General features: G+C 47.9%; 2 pseudogenes; both read left to right on the top strand.

The window, feature by feature from the left end:
* Positions 1–10,395: 10,395 nt before the first annotated feature.
* Positions 10,396–11,584, top strand: LOC109944322 (probable galacturonosyltransferase 13; annotated as a pseudogene).
* Positions 11,585–12,013: 429 nt separating this feature from the next.
* LOC103649063 (patellin-3-like) lies at positions 12,014–13,484 on the top strand (annotated as a pseudogene).
* The last annotated feature ends 2,561 nt before the right edge of the window (positions 13,485–16,045 follow it).

The raw sequence follows: 16,045 nt of genomic DNA, 5'->3' as shown, positions 1-16,045 counted from the left end.
TTTATTCTTGTTAAGAGAGGTAGAAAATCTAAATTTGCTCCTAAAACTGTAGAAGGCTTTTTACTAGGATATGACTCAAACACAAAGGCATATAGAGTCTTTAACAAGTCCTCAGGACTTGTTGAAGTTTCTTGTGACGTTGTGTTTGACGAAACTAACGGCTCTCAAGTAGAGCAAGTTGATTTTGATGAGATAGGTGAAGAACAGGCTCCATGCATAGCGCTAAGGAACATGTCCATTGGGGATGTGTGTCCTAAGGAATCCGAAGAGCCTCCACATGCACAAGATCAACCATCCTCCTCCACGCTAGCATCTCCACCAACTCAAAATGAGAGTGAAGCTCAAGTTGATGAAGTAGAAGATCAAGCAAATAAGCCACCTCAAGATGACGGCAATGATCAAGGGGGAGATGCAAATGATCAAGACAAGGAGGATGAAGAGCAAAGACCGCCACACCCAAGAGTCCACCAAGCAATCCAACGAGATCACCCCGTCGACACCATCCTCGGCGACATTCATAAGGGGGTAACTACTAGATCTCGGGTTGCTCATTTTTGTGAACATTACTCTTTTGTTTCCTCTATTGAGCCACACAGGGTAGAGGAAGCTCTCCAAGATTCGGATTGGGTGGTGGCGATGCAAGAGGAACTCAACAACTTCACTAGAAATGAGGTATGGCATTTGGTTCCACGTCCTAACCAAAATGTTGTAGGAACCAAATGGGTCTTCCGCAACAAGCAAGATGAGAATGGTGTGGTGACAAGGAACAAAGCACGACTTGTGGCCAAGGGATACTCCCAAGTCGAAGGTTTGGATTTCGGTGAAACCTATGCACCCGTAGCTAGGCTTGAGTCAATTCGCATATTATTAGCCTATGCTACTTACCATGGCTTTAAGCTTTATCAAATGGACGTGAAAAGTGCCTTCCTCAATGGACCAATCAAGGAAGAGGTCTATGTTGAGCAACCTCCCGGCTTTGAAGACAGTAAGTATCCTAACCATGTCTATAAGCTCTCTAAGGCGCTTTATGGGCTCAAGCAAGCCCCAAGAGCATGGTATGAATGCCTTAGAGATTTCCTTATTGCTAATAGCTTCAAAGTTGGAAAGGTCGATCCTACACTCTTTACTAAAACTCTTGAAAATGATTTGTTTGTATGCCAAATTTATGTTGATGATATTATATTTGGGTCTACTAACGAATCTACATGTGAAGAGTTTAGTAGGATCATGACACAGAAATTCGAGATGTCTATGATGGGGGAGTTGAAGTATTTCTTAGGATTCCAAGTAAAGCAACTCCAAGAGGGCACCTTCATTAGCCAAACGAAGTACACTCAAGACATCCTAAGCAAGTTTGGAATGAAGGATGCCAAGCCTATCAAGACACCCATGGGAACCAATGGGCATCTCGACCTCGACACGGGAGGTAAGTCCGTGGATCAAAAGGTATACCGGTCGATGATTGGGTCATTGCTTTACTTATGTGCATCTCGACCAGACATTATGCTTTCAGTTTGCATGTGTGCAAGATTCCAATCCGACCCTAAGGAATCCCACCTTACGGCCGTAAAACGAATCTTGAGATATTTGGCTTATACACCTAAGTTTGGGCTTTGGTACCCTCAGGGATCCACATTTGATTTGATTGGTTATTCGGATGCCGATTGGGCGGGGTGTAAGATTAACAGGAAGAGTACATCAGGGACTTGCCAGTTCTTGGGGAGATCCTTGGTGTCTTGGGCTTCAAAGAAGCAAAATTCGGTCGCTCTTTCAACCGCCGAAGCCGAGTACATTGCCGCAGGACATTGTTGCGCGCAATTACTTTGGATGAGGCAAACCCTGCGGGACTACGGTTACAAATTAACCAAAGTTCCTTTGCTATGTGATAATGAGAGTGCAATCAAAATGGCCGACAATCCCGTCGAGCATAGCCGCACTAAGCACATAGCCATTCGGTATCATTTTCTTAGGGATCACCAACAAAAGGGAGATATCGAGATTTCTTATATTAACACTAAAGATCAATTAGCCGATATCTTTACCAAGCCTCTTGATGAACAAACTTTTACCAAACTTAGGCATGAGCTCAATATTCTTGATTCTCGCAACTTCTTTTGCTAGATTGCACACATAGCTCATTTATATACTTTTGATCATAACTCCTTTATATGCTATGACTAATGTGTTTTCAAGTCTATTTCAAACCAAGTCATAGGTGTATTGAAAGGGAATTGGAGTCCTAGGCGAAGACAAAGGCTTCCACTCCGTAACCCATCCTTCGCCGTCACTCCAAGCTTCTCTCCATCTTTAGGGGGAGAGTTCAAAGCAAAAGGACTTCGTCTTTGGTATAATCTTAACTCATTTACTTATGACCAAAGGGGAAGATAGTACTTGAAGGGCTCTAATAAATCCGTTTTTGGCGATTCATGCCAAAGGGGGAGAGAGTATGAGCCCAAAGCAAAAGGACCGCACCACCACCAATTTCAAAAACTTAGTGCTTTCCAAGAGTATTTATCAACTGGTATCCTATTGTGTTCAAAAGAGGGAGGAATTAGGCTAGTTTTTCAAAATGATATATCAAAACCCTCTTGAACACTAAGAGGAGGATCTCCTTTAGGGGGAGTTTTGATTAGTCAAAGGAAAAGCATTTGAAACAGGGGGAGAAAATTTCAAATCTTGAAAATGCTTTGCAAAAATCTTATTCATTTACCTTTGACTATTTTCAAAAGAACTTTGAAAATGATTTACAAAAGAGTTTGCAAAAACAAAACATGTGGTGCAAGCGTGGTCCAAAATGTTATATAAGAAAGGAACAATCCATGCATATCTTGCAAGTATTCATATTGGCTCAAATTCTAAGCAACCTTTACACTTACATTATGCAAACTAGTTCAATTATGCACTTCCATATTTGCTTTGGTTTGTGTTGGCATCAATCACCAAAAAGGGGGAGATTGAAAGGGAATTAGGCTTACACCTAGTTCCTATATAATTTTGGTGGTTGAATTGCCCAACACAAACATTTGGACTAACTAAGTTTGCCCAAGTGTATGGATTACACAGGTGTAAAAGGTTCACACTCAGCCAATAAAAAGACCAAGATTTGGATTCAACAAAGGAGCAAAGGGGCAACCGAAGGCACCCCTGGTCCGGCGCACCGGACTGTCCGGTGCACCAGGGGGGCTCAGACTCAAACTCGCTACCTTCGGGAATTTCCAGAGGCGACTCGACTATAATTCACCGGACTGTCCGGTGTACACCGGACAGTGTCCGGTGCGCCAAGGGAGGTCGGCCTCAGGAACTCGCCAGCTTCGGGAAACTCCAACGGCTAGTCCACTATAATTCACCGGACTGTCCGATGTGCACCGGACTGTCCGGTGCGACTCCGGTGCAACGGCTATCTCCGCGCCAACGGCTCTCTGCCGCGCAATAAATGCGCGCTCTGCGCGCGCAGATGGCAGGCGTGCCCATACTGGCACACCGGACAAGGAACAGTACCTGTCCGGTGTGCACCGGACACCCAGGCGGGCCCACAAGTCAGAAGCTCCAACGGTCAGAATCCAACGGCAGTGATGACGTGGCAGGGGGCACCGGACTGTCCGGTGTGCACCGGACTGTCCGGTGCGCCATCGAGCAGACAGCCTCCCAACGGCCACTTTCGGTGGTTGGGGCTATAAATACCCCAACCACCCCACCATTCATTGCATCTAAGTTTTCCACTTCCCAACTACTATAAGAGCTCTAGCATTCAATTCTAGACACACCAAAGAGATCAAATCCTCTCCAAATTCCACACAACGCCATAGTGATTAGAGAGAGAGATTTGCTTGTGTTCTTTCGTGCTCTTGCGCTTGGATTGCTTCTTTTCTTTCTCACTTGTTCTTGAGATCACAACTCCATTGTAATCAAGGCAAGAGGCACCAATTGTGTGGTGGCCCTTGCGGGGAAGTTTTGGTTCCCGGCTTTGATTTGAGAAGAAAAGCTCACTCGATCAGTGGATCGTTTGAGAGAGGGAAGGGTTGAAAGAGACCCGGCCTTTGTGGCCTCCTCAACGGGGAGTAGGTTTGCAAGAACCGAACCTCGGTAAAACAAATCTCCGTGTCTCACTTGCTTATTCGCTTGGGATTTGTTTTCGCCCTCTCTCGCGGACTTGTTCCTTTATTACTAACGCTAACCCCGGCTTGTAGTTGTGTTTATATTTGTAAATTTCAGTTTCGCCCTATTCACCCCCCCCTCTAGGCGACTTTCAATAAGAATAAACTGCGTAGGAATATTCTACGTGTCGCTACTAGATCGTAGGTTCAAGAGCCACTAGAATTGGAGCTACGGTTAAAAAGATATGGTTTTCTGAAGTTTAGGTTATTGACCAATAAAATTATCTTATTTTGATTAATATAAGTCTTGTGAGAAAACATATTACAAAGAAATAACTAATTCAACTTAAATGTAAGTTATAACTTGATTATAGATTCTATCTTAGTTAGTTCATAATTATGGACATATTAACTTTGGTTAGCAAGATTAATCTATCATTCTTAGGTTAAATGAATATCTAATTATAAAAGTGTGTGATCTGTTACAATTAATGTTGTTGCTGCATGGGCATTTTATTATGAACCGAACGCAATCTGAATGGATTAAAACAGAATTAAAATGAGTATGTTATGAATTTTTCTAAGATTTGTATTTACTTTTACACTAAAAACAATTTACAAATTCAATCTATATTTATTATGTCGTGATGGATGACAAGTACTACTTCCTGGAAATCCAGGGGCCAAACCGCAAGTTCTAAGGGCTTCAGTTAAATGTTTCTTCACTTCACCAGGATGGCGGGATGATTTGTGAAAAGGGCATGGGCTCTTATGCAAGAAAGCCTGGTCGAAGGGGGTATCGACTTATATCCACCGTTCGATCTAGTTCTACGGCGCAGATTAGATCCCATGATGTTATGAACCAGTACAAAATCTTGGCCATCGGATCACCGATCTACGGCTCCGGTCTTACCATCGAAAGGATATCCCTAGGATCTAATCTGGATAGTGCTTGCTTTCCTCATCCGATAGCTCTGGGTTACTCCCGCCGAATCGCCACGAAGGTCTAATCCCAACCCTTGGTTCTGGGATCTACCGAACCCGTGCGTCCTCAACCTTACGCTGCTGCCTCCTATTCTCTCTACTTGCCAAACCCCAGCCGTAGCAACGATGCCTAAGGTACGGTGACTTGACACCGGCGGGCATAGAAGATGAGGTCTTACCATAGATGTAGGAGGAGCTGGCTGGCGATGTAGTGTGGGTCCACGGCGAGGCGCAAGCTCCACTGATCGTTTCCCAGTGGCTACCCTAGACCACCAGCTCGGCTAGAATCCGGTGATCGCAGCGAGCACCAGCGACCCGCAGTAATCACTCGCCGAGACAGAGAACTCTACGATGGCCACCCAGTGATCACCGCATGCACAATTCCTAACGCCCGATCGATTGTGCAGGTCATGAATGATGGCAGCGGCACCAAGCACCACTCCTGTCGATGGCTTTGGTTGACCACGCGGTGCAGCCGTTTTGAGTTGGCATGGTTTTGTGATCCGATGGATGTGGGGGTGAACAAGATCATATAAATACTCAGGAGGTAAAGCCTAGGGCAGACTCAGGGCAGCGCGAGATACCCGGCTGAAGGACTCGCACCAGACCAAGCTTGGGAAAAAGATGAGTCCGACCCTAGGGGTCCACTCATAGTGACATGCAGGCAAAAGTTGGTTCGGGTAGGAGAGGCAGACAAGCGGGCCCCGTCAGGCAGTAACTCAGGATCTAACTGATGTGAATGTCGCGACTGTCAATACGGCCCCATATGTTGGCACGGTTTGGACATGGGTGTGGGCCGCACAGGGTGGGGAACCTATGTCGACGTGGATTGAGAGCTGGAGGGGGGTTAGGCCAGCACATGGTTTAGGCCCACGACGCGGTTACAGTTCCCCTTTCTTTCTCTTTTTTTGTTTTTCATTCTTTCCTGCTCTCTCTTCTAATTCTATTTTCCTATTTTCGGTTTTCGAAATTGGAATTCACATCTGTGTTTAAATCTCAATCACTCTTATGTGCACATATAGAAGTTCAGCAAGATGCATAACTCGATTATTTCTTTCTTCCCTTTTATTTTATTCGTAAATGCTTCATGTATGAAATATACACATAGTATTTCTTTTAATTTAAGAGGATTCTATTTTGAATGCACACTTAAAATAAATAACATCCATTACTTATTTACTTAATATAAGTATATATTCTTTACCATGAATTATTTTAGTTCAAATATTTTCAAGGAGTGCTTTAATTATAATATTTAAAAAGGGGATAATAAGTAATTTGAAAAGTCTTTATTTTAGTTGTTCCAAGTTTCAACTTTTTCTTTTGTTCCAACGTCTGGATCTAAGTTTGAACTACTAAAGTAATAATATTTTGATGGTATATACTTTACTAAGAAGGAAATATATTTAAAGACATTCTATCACAAATCTATTTTTGACACTTTTGCAAATTCCAAAATAGTATTTTGGGTGTTATTACATCGAACCAATCTAGTTTATTTACCTTTTCTGCCCTAGGAGAAGATGTAACATAGCTTTAGCTGTAACTTTCCATATATCCACCTCCATCCCTACTCGACTCTATGTCGTCTAGATTCGTCTTTGGTGGCCCGCCGACTCCAAGACGACCGTAGGATCTTACCCCTCCTAAGGGGCAAGATCTACTTCATATATTTCACTCAAGATATCTTCCTCGAATTGATCTCTTAATTCCTATGCGACTCTACGTCGTCTGGGGACGCCCCGGGTGACCTACCGCCATGGAGCACTCTAAGATCTCTCCCCCATGTGGTGAGATCTTGGTTCCCGCAAGGAAGAAGACAACCCCGAGACATCGCGAACCGTCTGGCACAGAGCGTGGACCGTTTGGATTGACAAAAGGAAGAAGCCGCTTTTGCCATCAGGTCGTGGACCGTCCAGCCCCGTGCCACAGACCGTCCGCGCTAATACAGGGAGCACCGCCAGGCGACCCGGTGACCCGTCGCGGACCGTCGCCTCCGTCCACCTCGCAGAGTCGAACCCAAGATATTGCTTATCATGAGAAGACCCTACGATTTGTTGTTGTTTGGCCTCAAATAGATGGTGGCCATCATAAAGGTGACTCGGTGCTCTAAAGGTGACTCGATGCTCTAAAGATCTTCAACTTTATTCAATCTTAAATCATTTAAAGGTGTCAAGTACCGCTAGACGGTTCATTCTAGCGTTTGGTGACCAAATCGGCGCCAACACAAAGGATAATAGCTCAATCCAGCTGCGGATTAGAATATATTACTGCTGCAATTGTAACTTGTGAGGCATTGTGGCTTGCCCAAGTTCTAGCAGAAGTGCACGGGTCTGAGCCAGTTGCGCCCTTGCTGAAAGTGGACAATAAATCAGCCATAGCCTTTGACCAAGAACCCTGTTCTTCTTGGGTAGAGTAAACACATCGAGGTGAAATATCATTTGATCCGAGAATGCAAGGACAAAGGCTTGATCAAGGTGAAATTTATCAGGAGTGAAGAGCAACTCAGTGACTTACCGACGAATCCTCTGGGAAGAGCAAAATTTCAGGATGTTTGCTCAAGGATCGGTGTGATCAACGTGAACGGTACAGCACGGCAAAACTTAGGAGATCGATGGAAATACGTCTTCCATGATTCGGTCAGCATATCACTTAAGAGCATCTCAACAACGTGACTTATAAAAATATCCTATAATTTAAAAATGATTATATTTTATATAATTTAGGGCACCAACAAAATATCTCACTCTAACGGTAAAGTCTCAAATCAATATTATAGGATAGCCCACTACGGTGTAATATATTTAAGGTGCTTTATAGGGTGGCCTATAATTTTTTAACCAAATTTTATGAAATAAGTCACTGTTGGAGTAATTTTTCCTGTATAGAATCATATATTTTTACTACTCTATAAGGCCTTGTTGTAGGCGTCCACACCCGCGCCGCGTTCTGCCTCTGTACAGCTGTCTGCCCGCGCGCCCCCTATCCTCCGCGATCCTCCCCCAACGCGTAGATCCCAGCTCCGCGATGGACGCCTCCGCCCCACCCTCCTCCCCACACCATCCGCGGCCCTCCTCCCCACGCCATCTGCGGCGCCATCAAGGGATCTCCTACCACCAGCGCGTAGATCCCGTCTCCGCGATGGACGCCTCCGCCCCACGCCCCCACCCTCCTCCCCACGACATAATAAGTTTCTGTGACGGCCACAGCGCCGTAGTCGGAGAGGTTGTCCGCGCCAGAACCGTGCGAACAGCGCGGGGCAGTGTTGCCCAGCGCGGCGCGGGCATCGAGGGAGAGGCGGTGGCGTCGACCTCCATCCAGCGTGAGCAGGCGAGGGAGCAGGCGTTGCGGTCGGTGGGCGAGAGCGACGCGAAGACGAGCGCGAGGATCTCGTCGGGCAGGTCCTAGGTGTAGTCCCGGGCTGGCGGCGCAAATGAGGAGGAAATACCACTGTCGTTGTCCTCCGCAGCGATCTGCATCGGCGCGGTCAGCCGCAGTGGCAGACCCATTGTCAGCAACACACTACAAGAGAAGGGAAGCAAGCAAGTGCAAGCGCAGGTTCAGCCGGCGACCTTGGAGCACAAAGACGACAACCAGCGAGAGACACCTATGAGGCGCAAGAATGTGAGAGTGTCCGGTCCGGAGTGGGCCGTGTAATGGGCTGCGCAGTGTCGCGTGTATGGGCTGAACCCAGGAAATAAGTAGCCGGAAGTCTGTACGAGACAGGTAGACTTGAACAGAAAGGAAAAACACACGCAGCGGCCGCGTTCTCGCCGGCGGCGCTACTCCTCCCACCTCTCTTCTTCTCTGTTCTTCCTGCTCCTATCCCCTACTCTAACATTTGGTATCAGATTAGGTTGTCCTGAATCCCTCTCTGTTGTGCCATGGCACCCCGATCGTCCACGATGGATCATCCAGATCCTACCATCTGCAAGCTGCTCGATGCAATGGCGTTGATGGAGAATCGCTTGACTGAGGCGCTGGCGGGCCGTGGTGGCGAGCAGACTCCTGCCTCCTCCTTCGCCTCGCTGTTTGACTCGTTCGAGGGCACCACAACTTCCTCCACCACAGCGCTACAATACGTCGATGACGTGTTCAGCTCTTCGGTGGGCGCGGCGTACGCCGCAAGCCCCTGTGCGCGGTCGCGTTCTCCATCCTACGACGACGATGAACCGGTCTTCGATGCATGGCCTCTCTTCGACGAGGAACCTGTCGACAGCGCTACCACTCAGGCTCTCTTCTCCGACGATGCCGACCACTGCTTTGGCGACGAGCTCGACACCGACCGGACCATGGAGTTCCGCTTCCCCACCTCCGAGTTCGACATCAAGCAGGCCGTGGCTGTGGTCAGCAACACCAAGGACTCGCTGGAGTTCGCCAGCGCGCGAAGGGTCAAGATCCGCACGCGCGTGACCGTGGCGTGCGAGGACTGGGTGGTGGACCACAACGTGGATGCCGCGACGATGGCCGACATGGCGTACCTCACACACGACTACTTCACGCTTCCACCCGAGGACAAGCCTCCGCTTGGCCCCTACATCGACACGGCTCCATCTCCAGCTTCCTTTATCCCGCAGTTGGTGGAGACCGAGGAAGAGGATGAGTTTTTCCACACCTCGCCCAGCACGTGTTCGACGATGGTCCCCAACCGCGATGCCACCACCAGCATGCTCGCCATGGTCGAGGCCACCTGGAGTGACGAGTACACGCTCGTGGACCTGCAGTCCGTCTGCTACTACTCCACGTCCAACGCCAAGCCCAAGCTCAATAGCCTCGATGAGGTCGATCCGAAGCTGCTCAAGACCTTCATCCCGCTCACCGAGCAGAAGCACCTCTCCGACGTCGCCATCGACGCTGTCATCAACTCCGCCTCCATCACCATCACCCACCACGATGCGCTGATGGCCAAGGGTGTCATCTTCTGCTCCATCCCCAAGTCCATATGTGAGTACCCAGACCTTGTCAGGCACTACCTGGGTAGCATCGTACTGCCAGGCGACAACTACTATGCCGCCCTCAATTCAGCGGTGTTCAGCGACGGGTCTTTTTGCTTCGTTCCCAAGGACACAGTCTGCCCCATGGAAATCTGGACCTACTTTAGGATCAACAAAAAGGAGACCAACCAGTTCGAGAGCACTCTGATTGTGGCCGATGAGAGATGCACCTATGTCTTGCTCATTGAGTTGTGTCTTCAGGTTGATGGTGTTAAAGTTCGGCTTCCGCCTTGGCCACCACCTGTTTGGACATTCTGGCTGCCTTATGATGTGTGTAGCGGCATGCATTACAACTGCAGAGACTGTGCCTGGTTCAATGGTATTTGGCAGCCACTATTTTTGGTGACCCCATTTTATATTCGACAGCCGAAGCTTGGTTGGGACGTTTTTCTGGGAAAGGAAATTGGAGAGCCGCAGGGACTGAAGTGGTTGGCTGTTAGTTCGGGGAATATGGCTGAGAAGATGCAAAAAGGGGGCAAGTATGATTATGCCTCTGAATTTTTGGAGTTTGCAGCTGAATTCTCGAGTTCAGATAATGGTGAAGATGGTGCTACTTTACTGATGTATAAACATTATGCTGCAACTGCTATTTCCAAAGGAATCCATTGCTTGTCTCTGCGCCTTACTGATGAATACTCAAATGCCCATGCACGGAACCGGTTACTGCCACCAGAACTATTATTTTTGCTTTCTGATACGAAAACACATTCTCGGATGCATTCGTGGATTGCTCTTAATTCCATTTCTCCTGCAATAGTCGAAGTAAAAGGTGTTCACTAGTTTGACTGGCTGACAAGAGAAAATGTCTCAGTACTAGAGGCTATAGAAAACCACCGAGGAGTCAGAAATCACTATCATAGAGATCATGGAACAGTTTCTAGTGCAAGTGACAATCCTAGTATTATTGCTTCAAAGTTGCAGGCTCGAAGCCCCAAATACATATCCCTGCTGAACCATCTTCGCATTTATTTGCCTGAGCTTTTTCCCAACCTCAACAAGGTGGTCTTCCTCGATGATGACATTGTTGTTCAGCGTTACTTGTCTTCCCTTTGGGCTATCAATCTTGAAGGGAAAGTAAATGAAGCTGTGGAAACATGCAGAAGGGAAGATCACTGGGTGATGTGTAAGCGTTTCAGGACATATTTCAACTTCTCACATCCCATGATGGCTCAGAGACTTGACCCTGATGAATGTGATTGGGCATATGGTACGAATATATTTGATCTGGCAGTTTGGAGGAAGACAAACATCAGGGATACATACCATTTATGGTTGAACGAGAATCTAAAATCTGGTCTTACACTCTGGAAATTTGGTACTTTACCACCAGCCCTTCATACTTGTCTACACTATTATTGTCTACACTATCAACGGCTTGGGGGCAAGCCGTATTTTAAGAGGTGGGGAATGTCAGCAACACACTACAAGAGAAGGGAAGCAAGCAAGTGCAAGCGCAGGTTCAGCCGGCGACCTTGGAGCACAAAGACGACAACCAGCGAGAGACACCTATGAGGCGCAAGAATGTGAGAGTGTCCGGTCCGGAGTGGGCCGTGTAATGGGCTGCGCAGTGTCGCGTGTATGGGCTGAACCCAGGAAATAAGTAGCCGGAAGTCTGTACGAGACAGGTAGACTTGAACAGAAAGGAAAAACACACGCAGCGGCCGCGTTCTCGCCGGCGGCGCTACTCCTCCCACCTCTCTTCTTCTCTGTTCTTCCTGCTCCTATCCCCTACTCTAACACCCATCGGCGAGAGCGACCTGCTGCGGCGCGGCAGAGAGGAGAGGCTGGATTTGGAATGCGAGGAGAGAGAGTGGCCCATGCTACGGAACCCCAGGGCGGGCGGAGGAAGAAGTGGCCATCCTGGACGCGTGTGAGGTAGATGCGGGCAGATTTGCAGATCTGGGCAACTACATTATTCCCCATAGTTTTACATATAAGTTCCTCCGCGCGCGCGAGTTCAAGGTGAAGGAGGCCATGGCGATGCTCAAGTCGGCGGTGCTGTGGCGCAAGCGCTTCGGCATCGACGAGCTCCTGGGCGTCGACCTCGGCCTGCCGGAGCTGGAGAAGGTGGTGTTCTACCACGGCGCCGACCGCGAGGGCCACCCCGTCTGCTACAACGTGTACGGCGAGTTCCAGGAAAGGAGCTCTACGAGAAGGCCTTCCGCAATGCGGGGAAGCGGGAGCGCTTCCTCAGGTGGCGCATCCAGCTCCTAGAGCGCAACATCCGGGAGCAGCTCGACTTCTCGCCTAACGGCATCTGCTCCATGGTGCAGGTCACCGACCTCAAGAACTCGCCGCCCATGCTCGGCAAGCACCACGGCGTCACATGCCAGTCTCTCGCGCTGCTCCAGGACAACTACCCAGAGTTCGTGGCCAAGAAGGTATGTATGATTTCTCTCTTCTTTTACACCAGATCGAATTGTTAAAAAAAATCCTAGAATCATAGTCCAAAATTCTACACTTTCAACTAAGAACTCAAGAAGTCCCGCGTATTCAGTTCTGTGCTTGATATTAAAAATGGGATCTCTGAATTCTCTACGTTGCCGTCATGCTTGTTTCTGTTAACAGTAAAAGTTACATAGTTAACTCGGAATAGCTGTGCAAGCAAAGCTGGGAGTTTTTACGCCCTTCCTGCTTCATCTTGATGTTCCCCTGCTACACATGCTTCCTTTGTGAGAGCACTGTGGTTTCAGCTCTGCTAGGCCAGAATGATTTTCTGAACTAGGGAAAATTGATTGATCTGGTCGGACCATTGATCAAACTATAGGTGTTCATCAATGTGCCATGGTGGTACCTCGCGGCAAACAAGGTGATGAGCCCGTTCCTGACCCAGCGCACCAAGAGCAAGATCGTCTTCTGCAGCCCCGACAGGTCTGCGGAGACCCTCTTCAGGTCGGCACAAGGGATTCACAGCACCAAATCAATCAGCACGTTGTTGCTACCATACACATTCAGGTCTCACATACATCCGTCCTCACACGTTTGATAACAGATACGTCGCGCCAGAGCAAGTTCCCGTCCGGTTCAGCGGCCTGTACAAAGAGGACGACACCGAGTTCTCCGCCTCTGACGCCGTCACCGAGCTCATCGTGAAACCATCCTCCAAAGAAACCGTCGAGGTCCCCGCCAGCGAGGGCTCCACGGTGGTGTGGCCGTGTGGAAGCTCCGCGTGCTAGGATGGGAGGTGAGCTACGGCGCGGAGTTCGCCCCGGACGCAGAGGGCAGATACACCGTCATCGTAGAGAAGATGAGGAAGGTGCCGGCGCATGAGGAGCCGATCATGAAGGGTAGCTTCAAGGCCGCCGGGCCCGACAAGGTGGTGCTGGCTGTGGACAACCGGGCGTCGAAGAAGAAGAAGCTGCTGTTGTACCGGTTCAGGGTGAAGAGCACCGCGACAGAACCCGCCGCCTGAGGCTGAGGTGTGTGGTTCTCAGGCCACAGCGAACCGGTTGATTATATAATCTGAACGGCAGCCTTGTCGTCCATACCGCCATCATTTGAACATGCTGCATGATAGAGTTCTTGCTTGCTTTTTTGTCGGTTCTTTGATTATTTGTTGGCTTTGCTGTTCTTTTTTGGGGGTCGCATTTTTACGCGTTTGTTACATGGAAACCATATGTGAGCTAGCGATGGCTTCTATGAGATAGCCAGGGTCACTGGGGATGAAGGTCCTGAACAATATAGTTACTGCTCTGTACATGTGCCAGTACATTTCATTGTACATGTGCCAGTACATTTCATCCATAGATTCTCCCTTGCATCAACATGTTGATTTTAGAAAGTTGTGTCTGCCATTGCCGATGCCGTGTGCCTAATCCAATGTTCTTATGCTGATTCTGTTTTGTCGTTTGCCCTGGGGCTTTTGCGTCGGATTCAGCATAGATGAGGACGAGCCATGGACGTCAGGATCTTCACTCCTCTCCATGCTTGTCTAGGGGTATTGTTGTCTCGGTCTCCTAAAACAGACGATGTTTTTTTGTTTAACTATTTATTTTCCGCATTTTTTTGAATAAAACGAATAGTCAGGTAATATGTCTAAAAAGCCAAAAAACACCATGCACAGCAAAGCATGCAAGCTGTAGATATAGATAGACGGGCAGCTGCGGAATTGTAGTCAAAGCATGCAAGAGATTTTGGTCAGAGAAAAAACTTGAGTCCGCTTTCAGTTATTCTTTCTCCAGTTTCACTTAAACTTGAGTCAATACTTTATTACCACCATTGTTATGTTTTTGGGGGAAAACGAGAGAGATAAGCAATGTCTAAATATACTTGCTTACAAAGTGCGCAGATGTTTAGTACAAACATTAAAATTACAAGACTATTTTCCCCAGTAGATGATACAGGCTGCTTCGTCACTAGATGACATGGTGACGATCCTCCGTGTCCCTGTCCTTAGTGAAGGGAATAGAAGGAGGGATGTAAGGACTAATAGGCTGGTGAGTCTGGGGGCATTAGCAATTGAAATGAGGCCAGGAGGGCATGAGGTCGGAATGGCCTCATCAGTGTTTTCTGCCAAAAACTGATTAGATGGAGCTGCCTGCTTCGTCACTATTCTTTAATGGTTTCTTTTCGTGCAGGTATCCGTTGGCTTTTCAGTAAGAATTTTTTCATAAGACTGAGATATTGTATATGCTCGGACTTAGAGATAAAGATCCAGAAATGAGGAAGCAATTCTTCAAGCTTTACCATGATACAGTTTTGTAAACATTCTTAATCTTTAAAAGATACTAACAAGAGTATAGAACAACAATTAATGCTTCTGCATTTCAACGTATCTTATCATGACATATTTACTCTGTAGCAACGCACGAGCATACACCTAGTTTTAGTTTAAAGCACCAGCTTAAGCTATTGTTGGAGATGCTCTTATATTATTTTGTTAGGATAATACATTGTTTTGTTAGGAATAAATTCGGCGCCATGTGCCGTAGCTGCTGGCGTATGTGTGTGTCTATTGTTTGAGTCTGCTGCTTGCCGTGTTTGTGCGATGAGCTGCATGTAGGCATGCGTCGAGAGCTGGTTAGAGGCCGCTAGGTGCACGTACGTGCGCTTCGTGTGAGCGGCCATGCCGGCTAGAGCCTGTGAGTCAGCTTCATGCATGACGGAGTGGCCTACAAGTTAGCATCCCGTCAGCTCGGAGATGACCGTTCGTGCGGGTGTGCCGAGTCACCGCTGAGTGCTAGAAGTCTGGTCTGGAGGTATCGAGTTCGTGGCTCCAGTGTCCTCTAGTCTATAAAACTTCTTTGTACTGCTCTGTTGATGTTGAATAACAAGAGAGTAAAAACTAGTGTGCGTGCGTTGGTGCGTTTGGCGCATCCTAGTCTTTGTTGCTTCTATTCATCTTCTTTTTCCAACTACCACTGTTCTTGAGTGTTATAGAGAGTTCCAATATTTGGTATCCAAGCCTCAAGTTTCTTCCTATGGCCATGGTACCTCACGGTGCGTGAGGGAGCTCTGTCTCCATGTTATACCCGGTGTTGTCGTTGGCGAGCTACACGACGTAGGTGATCAAGGTAGAGTCGATCCTCAATGTGCAAGTGTAACACCCTGAATTTGAGGTAGAATTTTTTCTTCTTCGATACTTACCAAATTCAGGCGTTACTACCTTTTCTCTCTCCGTTTCGCTCCTTCCCATTTTCAAAGCAGTATAACGACTGGTGTCCGTATCGCGTGTAAACAAAAACCTAAGTTGATATGGGTGTTGCATCATGCTGAAACATATTTCTTTTTGTCTGATGTTGTTTTTAATCGCGCGTCCGTCTCACCTCGTTTCGGATTTCGATTCACATTTGGTCTCCGATCAGTGGTCGTGTGTGTGTTGTGGGCTTCCATCCCGGCCCGCGACCCAGGCCGACCCGACCCAGCCTGGCCCGGCATGCCCCCGTGCGCCCCACACCCCCCATGCACGCCCCCCTCTCTATCTTTCTCTCATTTGATTTTCTCGCGCAGCAACTCCCTCTCCCTTTCTTCCAC

The sequence above is a fragment of the Zea mays genome, chromosome 2 (assembly GCF_902167145.1).
Source record: "Zea mays cultivar B73 chromosome 2, Zm-B73-REFERENCE-NAM-5.0, whole genome shotgun sequence".
Lineage (NCBI taxonomy): Eukaryota > Viridiplantae > Streptophyta > Magnoliopsida > Poales > Poaceae > Zea > Zea mays.
Note: the sequence above shows the minus strand (reverse complement) of the source record. Positions and strands in the feature narration are given on the sequence as shown.